Source organism: Ciconia boyciana, chromosome 4 (assembly GCF_034638445.1).
Source record: "Ciconia boyciana chromosome 4, ASM3463844v1, whole genome shotgun sequence".
NCBI classification, from domain to species: Eukaryota; Metazoa; Chordata; class Aves; order Ciconiiformes; family Ciconiidae; genus Ciconia; species Ciconia boyciana.
In genome coordinates this window covers 40,967,296-40,979,584 of record NC_132937.1, presented here as the reverse complement: position 1 = coordinate 40,979,584, position 12,289 = coordinate 40,967,296, and the positions used below count along the sequence as shown (strand labels likewise).

General features: G+C 37.9%; 1 protein-coding gene across 6 annotated transcripts in view; it reads right to left on the bottom strand.

Annotated features, from left to right (window-relative positions):
* ERBIN (erbb2 interacting protein) overlaps nt 1-12,289 on the bottom strand; it is a 122,697-nt gene that overhangs the window by 79,062 nt on the left and 31,346 nt on the right. For all 6 annotated transcript variants that reach the window (XM_072858788.1, XM_072858782.1, XM_072858785.1 and 3 more), the window contains one exon: nt 1,750-1,806. The gene's annotated coding sequence lies outside the window, so the exon portion shown is untranslated. The remainder of the gene's footprint in view (nt 1-1,749; nt 1,807-12,289) is intronic.

The following is a 12,289-nucleotide window of genomic DNA, read 5'->3' as shown; positions in this document are numbered from 1 at the left end:
TCTGAAGTGAACTCCATCCCCCGCTAGCCACCATATCTTTTTTTTTTAAATGTGCAGTAGAAATAATCACAGCTATTTGGTACAGCTAGCTGTACCAAGCTACTTCAGAACTGCTTTGCTTTCAGAATCCACTAATTTCTACATTAAATAACTCCATTTTCTTTCATTGTTGCTGTGAAAAAGATCCATGGAAACAAACAAGTTCCTGACTTTCTATACAAAGAACACAATGAAAATTAAATACAGAGAGCAGCCAGACTATGAGATGGTAAGCCTCTGGAAGAGATATAAAACCATATTAAACCACTTATGCTTTGGGTTTAGTCCTTTGAGGGGTTACGTCTGGATCTGCTGTACAAGTAAACGCTGCGTAGCACATACTGTCAACATCTATTCAAGCGGAAAGTAAGAGATACTGTCTTAATTCCCCCAGTTATAACAACATAGTCAAAAGAGATGAACTAGCACAGGGGAAGGGAAGGAAAGGGAAGAGGCACTGCTAGTCATTTGCCCATAGGAAGCAACAAACCTTATGGAGCAGTAAGCACAGCTAAGGTAGTATGGCAACAGCACAGTTTTAGCTCAGCGGAGAATGCCAAAGCACAACACAAAGACTACAGCCTTGTAGGCCAGACAAAAGGTTGGAAAAAGCTAGCATGTGCACATGCTTCTACCTTCTTAAGTATGTGCTGTTTGTAGCAATGCCAGATAAAATATGCAGAAGATTTTGTATGTTTTAAACTGGTATTTTATAGTAAGTCTCAAAATTCCAGTCACTGAAGTGTCAATATTTATTAGCATTTCCACAGTCTGAGCAGCACTATTAATAAAATCACAGCAGATGGAAGCTGCTGTCATATGTTGTTGGGTTTTTTTCCCTCCGCGGGGGGGGGGGGGGATGCAATAATGACTCCTCCACAGAAATTCATAGAGAAGTTCTGAAAACAAAATACTCTGTTGGGCATTCTTTTTATTCATGAGAAATACTTGCCTCTAGATATCCTTACAATATGAGGCAAAAGCAACTTAGTGCCTTCTGCAATGGCATCATTTAATAAAGAAAAAAGCTGATTCTGAACATGTGTTGCTTTTCCATAGAGCTTTGAACATAGAGCTCTTTTCCAAAGAGCTTTGAACAGAAAATTGAAGTTTATTTGGCTTCTTAATACTTTCGATGTTCTTAAGTATGCTCTCTAGCTAAAGAACGTTAATATACCAATAAGAGAGCAATGACATGATGCGATGTTCGCCTAGGCTTTAGATCAGCAAACCAGAAAGAACAGTAAGAGGCCCAATAAGCATTCAAAGCATTTTTTCAAGCATCTTTTATCCAAGTTTTTTTTTATAAAATGCTTATCTTTCCTAAGAACTAAAAAAACCCCCACACCAACAACCACAAACAAACAAAAAAACCCTTCAAAAAGCGGTATAAAATGCTAAAGCTCTGCAAGCCAAAACATTTAATAATGGACATTGAGCTTTAAAACAGAAATATTTTCCTGCAACTTAGTTTCCCATATATTCCCCTTTCTATATATGCACACAGTTACATGTAAATACATATCATTCACTTGGCTCTTCAACATATTTATAACTAAAAATTTGCCTTCAGATCAACATGAGAGATTATGCAGAATAAAATTCAAGTGCTTTGGAGGTGATTATTACAATATATAAATATAAAAAAGAGGATTTCTGTTTTAATACATTGTGCAGTTGGTTCAAAGGAAAGGAAAATAACACACTTACCACTGTGTTCCTTTCTTCTCCCTGCTGCTTCTTCCCTGAGCTTTCAAAGCCAACATTCTGTTTAAGACAAAGGTACAAAAATTTTAGTCAACCCTATCACTACTAGATAAGAACACACTGTTATTTTATTGTATTGGGTATTTATTTTGCTTTCAGAGTTTTGCTTTTGTTTTTTAAAAAGAAAAGCTGTACATGTGTGTGAACAGTAGCTTTAAGATATCAGAGAACTTGAAAGACTTTCAAGACAGTAAAAACTACATATATACTTTTGGGGGAGATTATTTTGTCTGTGTAATATAGTACAAAACATTGCTTTTTATCCTACTTTAATTTTTATTTTATAGCATTCTGTCTACAAAGTTGTTCCATTTCTACTTCATTTTAATTGCTGTATTAAATGATTAAATCTCTTATATTAGACATCTCTTGCATACAATTCTAAAGAAAGTTAAGAAAAAAATACATCAGAAATTAACAGAAAATGAAAAGAGCACACTTCTGTATCATTAACTTCAGGAATTTTTTAGAAATTTGCAACATATTTAATAAGGTATATCAGATAACTGATGCTATCTTCACTGAAGTAGAACAATTATAAACAAAAACATTCAGTGCATTCAACTGCACACATTGCAAATTATTGGCTGGACCTATGGAAAGGATAAATTTTGCCTCCAACAAAGACAGAAGTAGAACACATCTTCAGAGGGATTAAATGTCACTATGGTCAGACAGATTGCCTAACTGAGCATGAAGTCATGTAGAATAGCTAAGGAGCTGAGTCAGGCAGAGTATAATCTGTCAAATCTGTAGTACCTAGAAAAAAGTTTAAATTCTGGGGAGCACAGGCAGCAGCTTCATTCAAAGGATCTACCTATAAATGGAACTATATTTCATTTCTTTCCAATAAAAAGCAGAATCAGCCCATCATAAAATCATCATAAACGTGTCCTCAAAAAAATCCTAAAATAGATTTAAAAATCAAAATTGTTCCAGAAGGAATGAAAGTTCCTTGGTTTGGGGTAAGAAGCAAGCAGCAGTACAATCACAGAATGATGAACTCCTTAGTAAGTTAGGATCGTCACAGCAGGATTGTGCTATAAACAACTTTCACATTACATGTCCTCATTCAGTAGTCACTGGTGCAAGCTTCTGCATTCGTACCAAATGGACTCCAATGCACTATACTACATAAATCTATTCATTTATTCTCAATAGAAGGGCAACCAGGACATGCAAATAGCAAGGGAAAAAAGTAATATAGGTAAATGTAATATTAAAGCCTCAAATCTTTCACATTTCCTGCTGAAAAAAGCCTCTATCAGTTTAGCCAGCCTCAGAAATACAGAACAGCAACACTCAAGACAATTAAAAAGATCAAGAAAAACAGCAAGGATCAAACCAGATTCTGAAACCAGCACTCTTAAGACTGTGTCAAACTGCCATGGCTGCATGCATCTTCCCTTTCGCATTGCTCTTTGCTCCAACTGAAAAATTGTTTAATCTTTACAAAAGCTATTCAGAGGCACTGTACACAAGCTCCCAAACAGAAGAAATGCAGGTTTGCAATAGTTCTGCTAGGATAAGCAGAATTAATCCAGAGAATACAACAGTGCAGTGCTGGATCTGACAGTGGGACAGTCAGGTGACTGTGTCTCTAGAAAGAAAAAGGCATAAGGTCAAGACTTTACAGGCAGAGCATTCAGACTAGGAAAGCGATCAAAGAAATAGCTAGCCCCATAATCATCACAAAAACAACAAACAAAAAGGGATTACTCTTGCATCATTTCCTGACACCTGTTAGGTTGCCTTTGTTGAAATGCCCAGAAGAATAAAATCCAGTGGTAGGGAGCCATTACCAAATAATGAACTGTTTGCAGACTTCTAAACCAAGCACAAGGAACTCATCTGATCCCAACCATCCAGAGGAGATAATACAGCAAGTGGGATGTGTGTGCCTGGAGGGAGGAATACACACCACCACCTGGATATTTCAGGTCATTCTGCTTTGGAGATTAAGCAGCTATACACTGAACAAAAGATAGCAGTTACAGAATCAGACAAGAACAATGAACTCACTGCAATCAATGTTGCTTTAAAGTCACTCGAAATTGTGGTAAGATAAAATAACCTTAAGCCTGTGTGAGAAGATAACAGCTAAGAGTGTGCTGTAACTACAGCGGTAAGCACTGATGAGTCTTCAATAGCAGGAACCCTCCAGGCTTCCACACATTCACATCACCAGGTCCAGTTTGCAGGAAAGCACAACAATCTCCCAAAGAAAATAGACCAGGGTATTCGGAAGAGCCCAAGGTAACCACGCACCAGGACCCTTGACTAGCTCAGATCACCACTTTCCTACTTGTTTTGCAGAAATGGTAACAGGTGCTTTAGACAACTAGTGATAAATTACCCTCAAGGTAAAAATACCTAACAAAATCTTACTTAACCCTACTCTAGCATATGATATCAAACATGTCAGACAGTCCCAATATCTGTCAGGTTCCTCCAACCAAAAAGGCACAGTGGCAAGTATGGGGAGAGTACTTGTGGGAACTGTCACATGTGTTCATCCTGTTCTTACTCTTCTTTGGGTATAACCCAACTGCTGCTAGAAAATGCTTGCCAGATGGACTGCCTGTCTGCTCCGGTGCAGCTGTTCTGATCACTTCACTGGTACCCTGGAGGCTGCTCACATCTCCAAGTATTTCAGTTCCAGCTCACCACTGGTTTGAGATGAGTGAAGCCTGCAACTGACTCAATAAACATCTTTCTTACTATAATTTTCACACAAATACATTTCACCTCAAATCCTCATCATTCTTTCCATTGCTTATTGGATGACTTCAAATGGATAGTGATGCACCCAGAACACTAGTGACAAACTTTCACACAACAGATCAGGAAACAGGGTTATACTTCAGTACACGGAATGACAATGAATAACCCTGAAGCAGTTTTTGTCTTCTCCAGTCTGTTTACAAAACAAGAAAGGAGGGTGGGGAAAACACGACACTTACACTCTTCATTTAAGGAAGGGTTGGAAATTAATGTCTTAAAAATTGCTTGCTTCAGAGACATTTCAGGCAGCCTTCAGCCCATGACAACCATCCTCCATTTTAAATAGTGAAAACAGTAAAAACAGTGAATTATTTCTTTAAATAATTCCAGGATAGTATTGCAGATGTCAGATTATCTACGCTTGGCCTTTAAACATCCACTCACATTCAGTGAGAAAGTATGTTTAGCTAAAAAGACTTTAGATTGATCAAGATTATCCATAGCAGAGATGCACATTAAGCAGAAATAGATCCCTCACTGCAGCACTAAAATCCATCTTGCAAACCACGAACAATTTTAGGACAATGAGATTAGTTATACTTGTTCCTTTTGGAACAGGGACCAGGGAGATGAAAGGTTCTGAAGCAGACCAAGGAAGCGCAACTGTACGTACAATCGGTATCACTGTCCTCAATGAAGCAGGTTTTCCCTGCACAAGGATACCCATAACCAGAATATTTTTATTAAGTACCAGGGGAGTATATACAGATGCACATAATCATTTCATACACAACAATAATAAAGAAGTTTTACCATCACTGGTTACTGGCAAGATTGCTACTCAATCACGACCTGCTACATAGGTGAGAAACATGTGCCTTAAAGTGACCTAGATTTGGAAAAAAGAGTAACAGATAATCTTGACTGAGGAAATAAAAGAAACACAGCTGGCAAAATATTTATGTCTAGATAGCGTACCCTTTGAAATCAAACAGACATTTTGCACAAAGTAGGAAGGTCTGTAGACCACAGACACTTAGTTAATCTTGGATTCAGACACTGGGGAACAGGGAGGGGCGAGAGGGGAAGACCAGAGGGACACAAAGGATTCAGAGACCATTCTCAAGAAAGACTGTATCTTGGTTTTCCTGGAAGCAGATGCTGTCAGCATGTCTCACTGTTTCTTGTTACTTTGGTGTCCGAACCAAAGCCAGACGTTTAGAGTGAAGCAAAGAAACAATCTCTGCTGCATGGATTGTTTCATTGACGAAAACCTGACAAGCCTCAGGAGCAGCACTGTCTTTCCACTGGTCTTTGGGTGGATTTGTTATCTCCCAGTACCAATGCTGTCGCAGCTGTTGACAACCAGAATCCTTCAATACAGGAAAAGGACAGCTGATGGCGCATTCTCAGTGAGAGTGCGAAGATTCACATTCGCTTCCAGTATGCCCCAAAATAACCTTTATTTGGCAACACTGTTGGTATCCTGCAGGGGACATGCAGTGGAGAAATGTTCTGCCAAGGGATAAGGGTATGCTTATCAACAACAATGGAATGGAAAAGGCACTTTTACAGGTCCCTGACTGGCTAACTTAATATTAAAATACAATTTGTATAGCAAGAGTTTCATTGTTTTGCCAGAGTATCTGGAGTTCCATTAGAGATATTTCTAATAATCTTAAAACTGAATGAAATGCCTAGAGGCTAGCAAAATGAAACTTTGTTCGTTACTTACAATACCGTAACAGCACTTTTGGACAAGACAGTCAAGGAAACACATTCACACCTGCACATATGCAGATAAATCAGATCTGCTGAATTTTTTTGTTGATTGCTTTCCCTTGGGGAAGCTGGCCAAAGAAGGGTCCCCAAGGCATAAATAAAGATTGCAAATGCGACCTCAGTTTTTTTTAAGAAACTATTTCCAAATTATTTCTCTCACCTCTGTGGATATAGCTGCAAAAACTCTCACTGTGTAAGTGTTCTGAGTGCAAAGTATGATTTTCATAGAATCATAAAGGTTGGAAAAGACCCCTAAGACCATCTACTCCAACCGTCATTTGCAACAAAACAAACATACCTAGATTTAGAAAAACCGCCTGGGGTTCAAAATCTCCCTGTATAGTAGTGCAATTAGTGCAGAAGTGACCAATATGGCTGAGTTTGATCTCACCAGTGAAAAACTGCTATAATGCACGTGCACCAGATGGGAGGAGTTTCTCAACTCTTAAAACTTCAAGGAATCATTTAAGAATCAAGATGCCTGTTTCTCAAAGCATAAGCCTCAGCATGTGTGCTCTGAAAAGTTCTTCTATAACAAGAATGAAATATAACATTGTTATTAAGCATAAGCAATTATATCTACAACATCATCAGAAGGCCTAGCTGTTGCAGATAAGTAATCGTATTGCAACTTTTAATGCCCCCTAAAAGCAGCATAATGCAGCACTATTTTCCACTGTTTGCCCAAAGTAATTAGAATTGCAGAATGATGGAGGTTGGAAGGGACCTCTCCAGGTTGTGTGGTCCAACCCACCAACACCACTACCACATTAGGGCCAACTTCAACATTAAATCCAACACAGTCAAAATCTACTTTTGAGTTAAGGTCAATGTCAGTACGTACAAAAGGAAGCAGGTCAGTTGGCTTATGTGGAAGTATTTCCAGAGGAGAAAGCTGCAATTTAATGCTTTTCGTGAACCATGGAGATACACGTTTCCATGCCTCCACTCTAGCAAAATTATCTAGTCAGCGTAATTGCTATTTGAGATACTATTTTTCCAAGTCTTACTAAAGCAGCTGAATAATCACACATTGATTCAATCATTCATGAATTCATGATATACAATGCTTCATCTCACAGTAATTCCAGTATCCTTTCCTACCATGAAAATAAAAGTATCAGGAAAATCCCTTTATAGAACCAAGATGGCTTATATCGATGGACGGAAACAAAATTAGAGAAATCACTATTTAATCGGAAATTATTTCTACTGTACAGGAGGTAACAAATACATTCACCAAAGTAGATCCAGTGTTCACAAACTTGCAAATTATTAATTTCTATAAACCAAGGTTGCTTTGCAGAACAGTAAATGTGAGGAAGACTAAATTCTTACTGTATACTGTTGCTAATAATTCTGCTTAAGGCTTTACTGATGTTTACTGGCTCTGTTACTGTGATGCTATTGCATTAGCTCAAATAACCAGAGACCAAGCCAGGAATGGAGATGTAGAAAATCGAGACATGACACTGATTTTGTACTCCACAATTAATGCTAAAAATTAAGAACTTTAGGAAGGCTTTAAAACCAAGCATTTGAAGTATTAATACACCTGGCATCCTTAAACAGTGTATTCATTTAATATAGGCTTTTTTAACGCAAAATAAACAGGCTTAGTGATCTATTTTCACATCAATTTGTTTCTTGTCTCTGAAGTACACAGTACAGCAGTATCTGAAATTCAAAAAACAAGAAACAAACCATGCACAACAGAAAACTACCTGAGGTCTTTGATCAAGGAGACATGGCTTCCTGGACAACTTACCTTGACCTCACAGACCATGCTTAGGGATCACCAAACCAGCAGGTCTCAGAACAGCCACAGTCTGCATCCCATGCAGTGTCACAATTCTTTACCAAGTTACTTTTCCCTAAGTGATGTTTGTACTAACTCACTGACTAGAAGTGAGTAGCTGTGACAAGCTACACACCGAGGTCTAGTTAAGCCTGAGGAAGCTTTGTTGTTAGTGGTAACACAAAGAATCCAACTTGACTCAATCTAGGAATTAAAAAGAAAAAGAAAAAAAACCCCATTCTTCTAAGTTATGACAACTCTCACCCAAGCTTCAGCCATTTCAAAGATTTCCACTGCTGCTACAGAATTGACAACAACTTTAGAGAGGACTGGACATACCTATGTCACATCAGGAGGCCAATTTGCACCACAAACAATGTGACGTGAGCACTCGGGATAACAAGAGAGGTTGCAAATCCATGAGAAACCTATTTAGATCTGGTGCCCTCACCCTTTGCTCCTATGTGACCCCCTTCCATTTCACCCTTTTTTCCCCCCTCCATTCTTAAGAGTTCCCCATCAGCACATGGATCCTAGACAGTGACAGCTCTAAATGGTCAGAGCCTTTTCAGGCCTATTATTGCTAGCCACAGCAAATGTGCTCAGACCTCAGCCTTCTTTCACAGCAGCATAAGAGAGACTGATGATGGGAAAGAATAGGAATGTGGAAAATTTGGGAAACAAATGACTAAGAGAATAAGAATACTTAAGAGTCGGAACACACCAATTTAAGCAGTAGTAAGATTTGTAATTAAAAACATGAAACTGAGTCATACACACTCACTAAACTACACCAGAATGTATACCACCATTTCTAGAAAGGACACATTTGAGGTAAATTAAATAGGTGGTTAATTTGTGTAATGCTATTATCATGACCCTTATCTCTTTTTCCTACTGCCATTCATCTCATAACTCTTTTCCCTCCTCTACTTCATCACACCCACATCTTTTATTAGCTATTGAAATACTTTAGGGAGGCATGTATCTGATTTTATTTGCACAGTACTTAAGAAATATGGCACCATGTCTTACAGGGACCATGGGCATGCATAAAATGCTGGTGGCACTCAACACCCACACTTCTGTGTGCAAGAAGTGATTGGTTAAATATTCCATTAAGTAGATGCTGACTTATTAACACAGATAACCTGTTAACTACTTAGTATGAGGACAACAGAAGTGATCTAGATACAAAAGTGAGTATGACTTTAGTCATGCGTGAGAGAAAGACAAAGCACAGGGAACAAGAACCTTATCACAGAGTGTGCACTCCTGTCCTAAAATACAAATGACCTGAGATTCAAGTCCTCTTGGACAACATTTAAGTATAGGTTTCCAACACCCCAGATGAACAACCTATTACTTATACCCCATTAATAAGAACAATAAAGGTGGTGTATTTCTCTCAATTTAAAACCTACACAGACAGATGTGGCTGTGAATACATACTGCAGCAGAAACCTAGGCACAGGCAGAATTCAGACTGCAAATTTTACAGATTCTGTGAATTTCTGTGGCACTCTAAATGCATTAATTTGTCTTGTGTCTGTGTCCTTTTATTGCTACTGGCTAGTCCAGGAGACTCTGCAACACAGTTTGAGCTGCTAACCAGCTGAGGCTTTATATTTGTATTTATCAAGTTATGCATAAAATACTAAATTGTTAGAAACAATAACCACCTAGTAGTTGTCTGAAATAGGTTAGAAAATAGGTATTAGGAACTTGATGAATGTTTTACATTTCCCATATTTCAGAAACACAGTTTTATAGCATAATGGAGATTTCAAATTAAAATTGTTTAAAAAATAGCAGAAACTACTACCAAACAGTTGCTATAATTGTATACTTAATTATAGATCTCACTCTACCGGCCAAGTCGTTGTTAGGGTATGTAAATTCCTGAGTTCCCTTTCCTTCCAGGGCAGAGGTGAGCGGTGCTAGTTGAGCAACACTTAAACCTATATTTAGACATCATTTTCCCCCCACACATGTAGAGACATAACTTTCCAATTAACAATTGCTATTATGAACCTTTTACTTCCTTCTGCATTTATCTTGTTCCTCACTGCTTTACAAAGTTGAATTGGGAGACCTCACTGACCAGTCTGGTTACAGGTACAATTACCAACCTGAGAACTTGCTTGCGAAATTGCTGAACATTCATAGCTACGAATGAAAGTAACCTCAGCTGTACTCTTAACATACAAAGAGATACAAAAATATTAGGGTGTTATTGCTTGTTTGAGCAGGTTTAAAGAAAAAAAGAACTGTCAGATACCTTTTATAGCTTCAACTGCCAATTACTGTGCACATCAATTCACTATTGTAACAGTGTATCATTAACTCACCCCATATGCACATTGAAGATCATATGAAGATCTTCATATGATCACCATATGAAGATCAATTCTTGAATATCAGTGTTCTCTATCAACAATAACAAAGGAAGACACCAGGAGGAATAATACACTTCTATATTCAAAGCAGGAATTAGATAGTGGGGCAGGAACAAAGCAGAATCACAGAAACATGAATTTTTAAAAATGCACTGCTTTGAAGCAGGGATATACTCTCAAGGCAAGTGTCCGGTATTAAAACTTTTTAGCAAGCTGTGAACAATTGAACAGGTGTCTTACTGGAAGTTGACGTTTCCTGTATGAATCAATATTAAATTTGTAACTAACTGCAACAGCTACTGATTGTGACTAACCATATTCAACATCAAGCCGAAATGTATTTTTACTCTATTACACTTCACACAGGCATGCGCCATCTGCCACTGAGGTATGATCCATTTCTCCATGACATTATCACATTGCTCTTGAAAAGACTAATGCTGCTGTTTAATCTCATGGTTTGAGCCAATTTCTAAACACTAAGCCTTGGCTTGCTGTCAGATCTCCTCACTACCTGCCTGAGAATCAATGATGAAGGAGCAGATTGTCACTTTTACCATATAATTTAAAGGTACCCAAACCCCTGTTGCAAGCTAGTTTACATTCTGCAAATATTGTTCTATAAGTGATTTGTTTCATGGATAGAATGGAGCTATAAAATCCCCCTGGATTTTTACTATGTAACAGGATATCAATCCTCTTCTAACACACAAGAACAATCCAAGACCACAAGCCACCTGAACTAAAAGGCAAACAGTTCATTAAGGTAATAAAGGTTTCTACAATTTGAAATAGCAGAGCTGCAACGTAATTAATCCCCAGTTCACAAGAAAATTTAAGGAAATTAATATCCTGAGTTCAACTGTTTGGAAAATAGCCCTAGTTTTTTCTGTCTAAAAAAGCCCCTCTGCAGATTGAACTTGAAATAACCAATGCAGAGATAGCTTCTGAATTTGAAAAAACAAGAACACAATTGTTATTTAAAACCCTGGGTAGAAGATGGCAGTGTCTGGAAAAGAACAGGACACGACTTTGCTGTGTTCCCTCTGATAATGAGGTTATAGTGAGGGTTGTTTTGCCTCAATTCTTAATGGCTTTTTATTAACTTAATCTAAACTAACACAGCATAAGCGTAACATGCAGAAACTGCTCTTTGTGCGTAGCTCGCAAATCACCAGCAGGTTTCTCCTCATTCCCAATTTCTCATTCTTTGAAGAGTAGTCTTGGAGAAATATGCTGCCTGGAGGAATGTGCCCTTCACATATTGATAGAAGGGCTACCAAACTGCATGCCCTAAAATCCATTTTGAAGATTATATTCATGCATCTTCCAAAATCCTTTTTACTGCAGTTGCCCATTCCAGTTCACCGTATCTTCCAGTAATATGTGAAATGCATTATTAGATCTGACAGCCAAACAATGGAGGGGTTTTTGGGTTTTTGGTTTTTAGATACAGCTCCATTCTCACTTCTGAGGGAAGAAGGAAACAAATCAGATGTGAGCTCTAAAAACAACCTGAGATCTGTTTAATCTAATGTAAAATAAATTATTCTGGATCTTCCAGATCTTCTCCAACAAGCCAATAAAAGATCTGGACAAAACAATTAAGTCTGTATTTAAAGCTTTCATAGCAATAGAGCAAATCACCTGTTTACCTGCAGATTACTGAATTCTAAATTCTTAGAGAGAAAAATGGATACTTATTAAACTGCATTAGATGACATGTCCATGCAATATTCTGTCTAGCTATAAGACACTGCAACTAAATACCAGCTTTCAT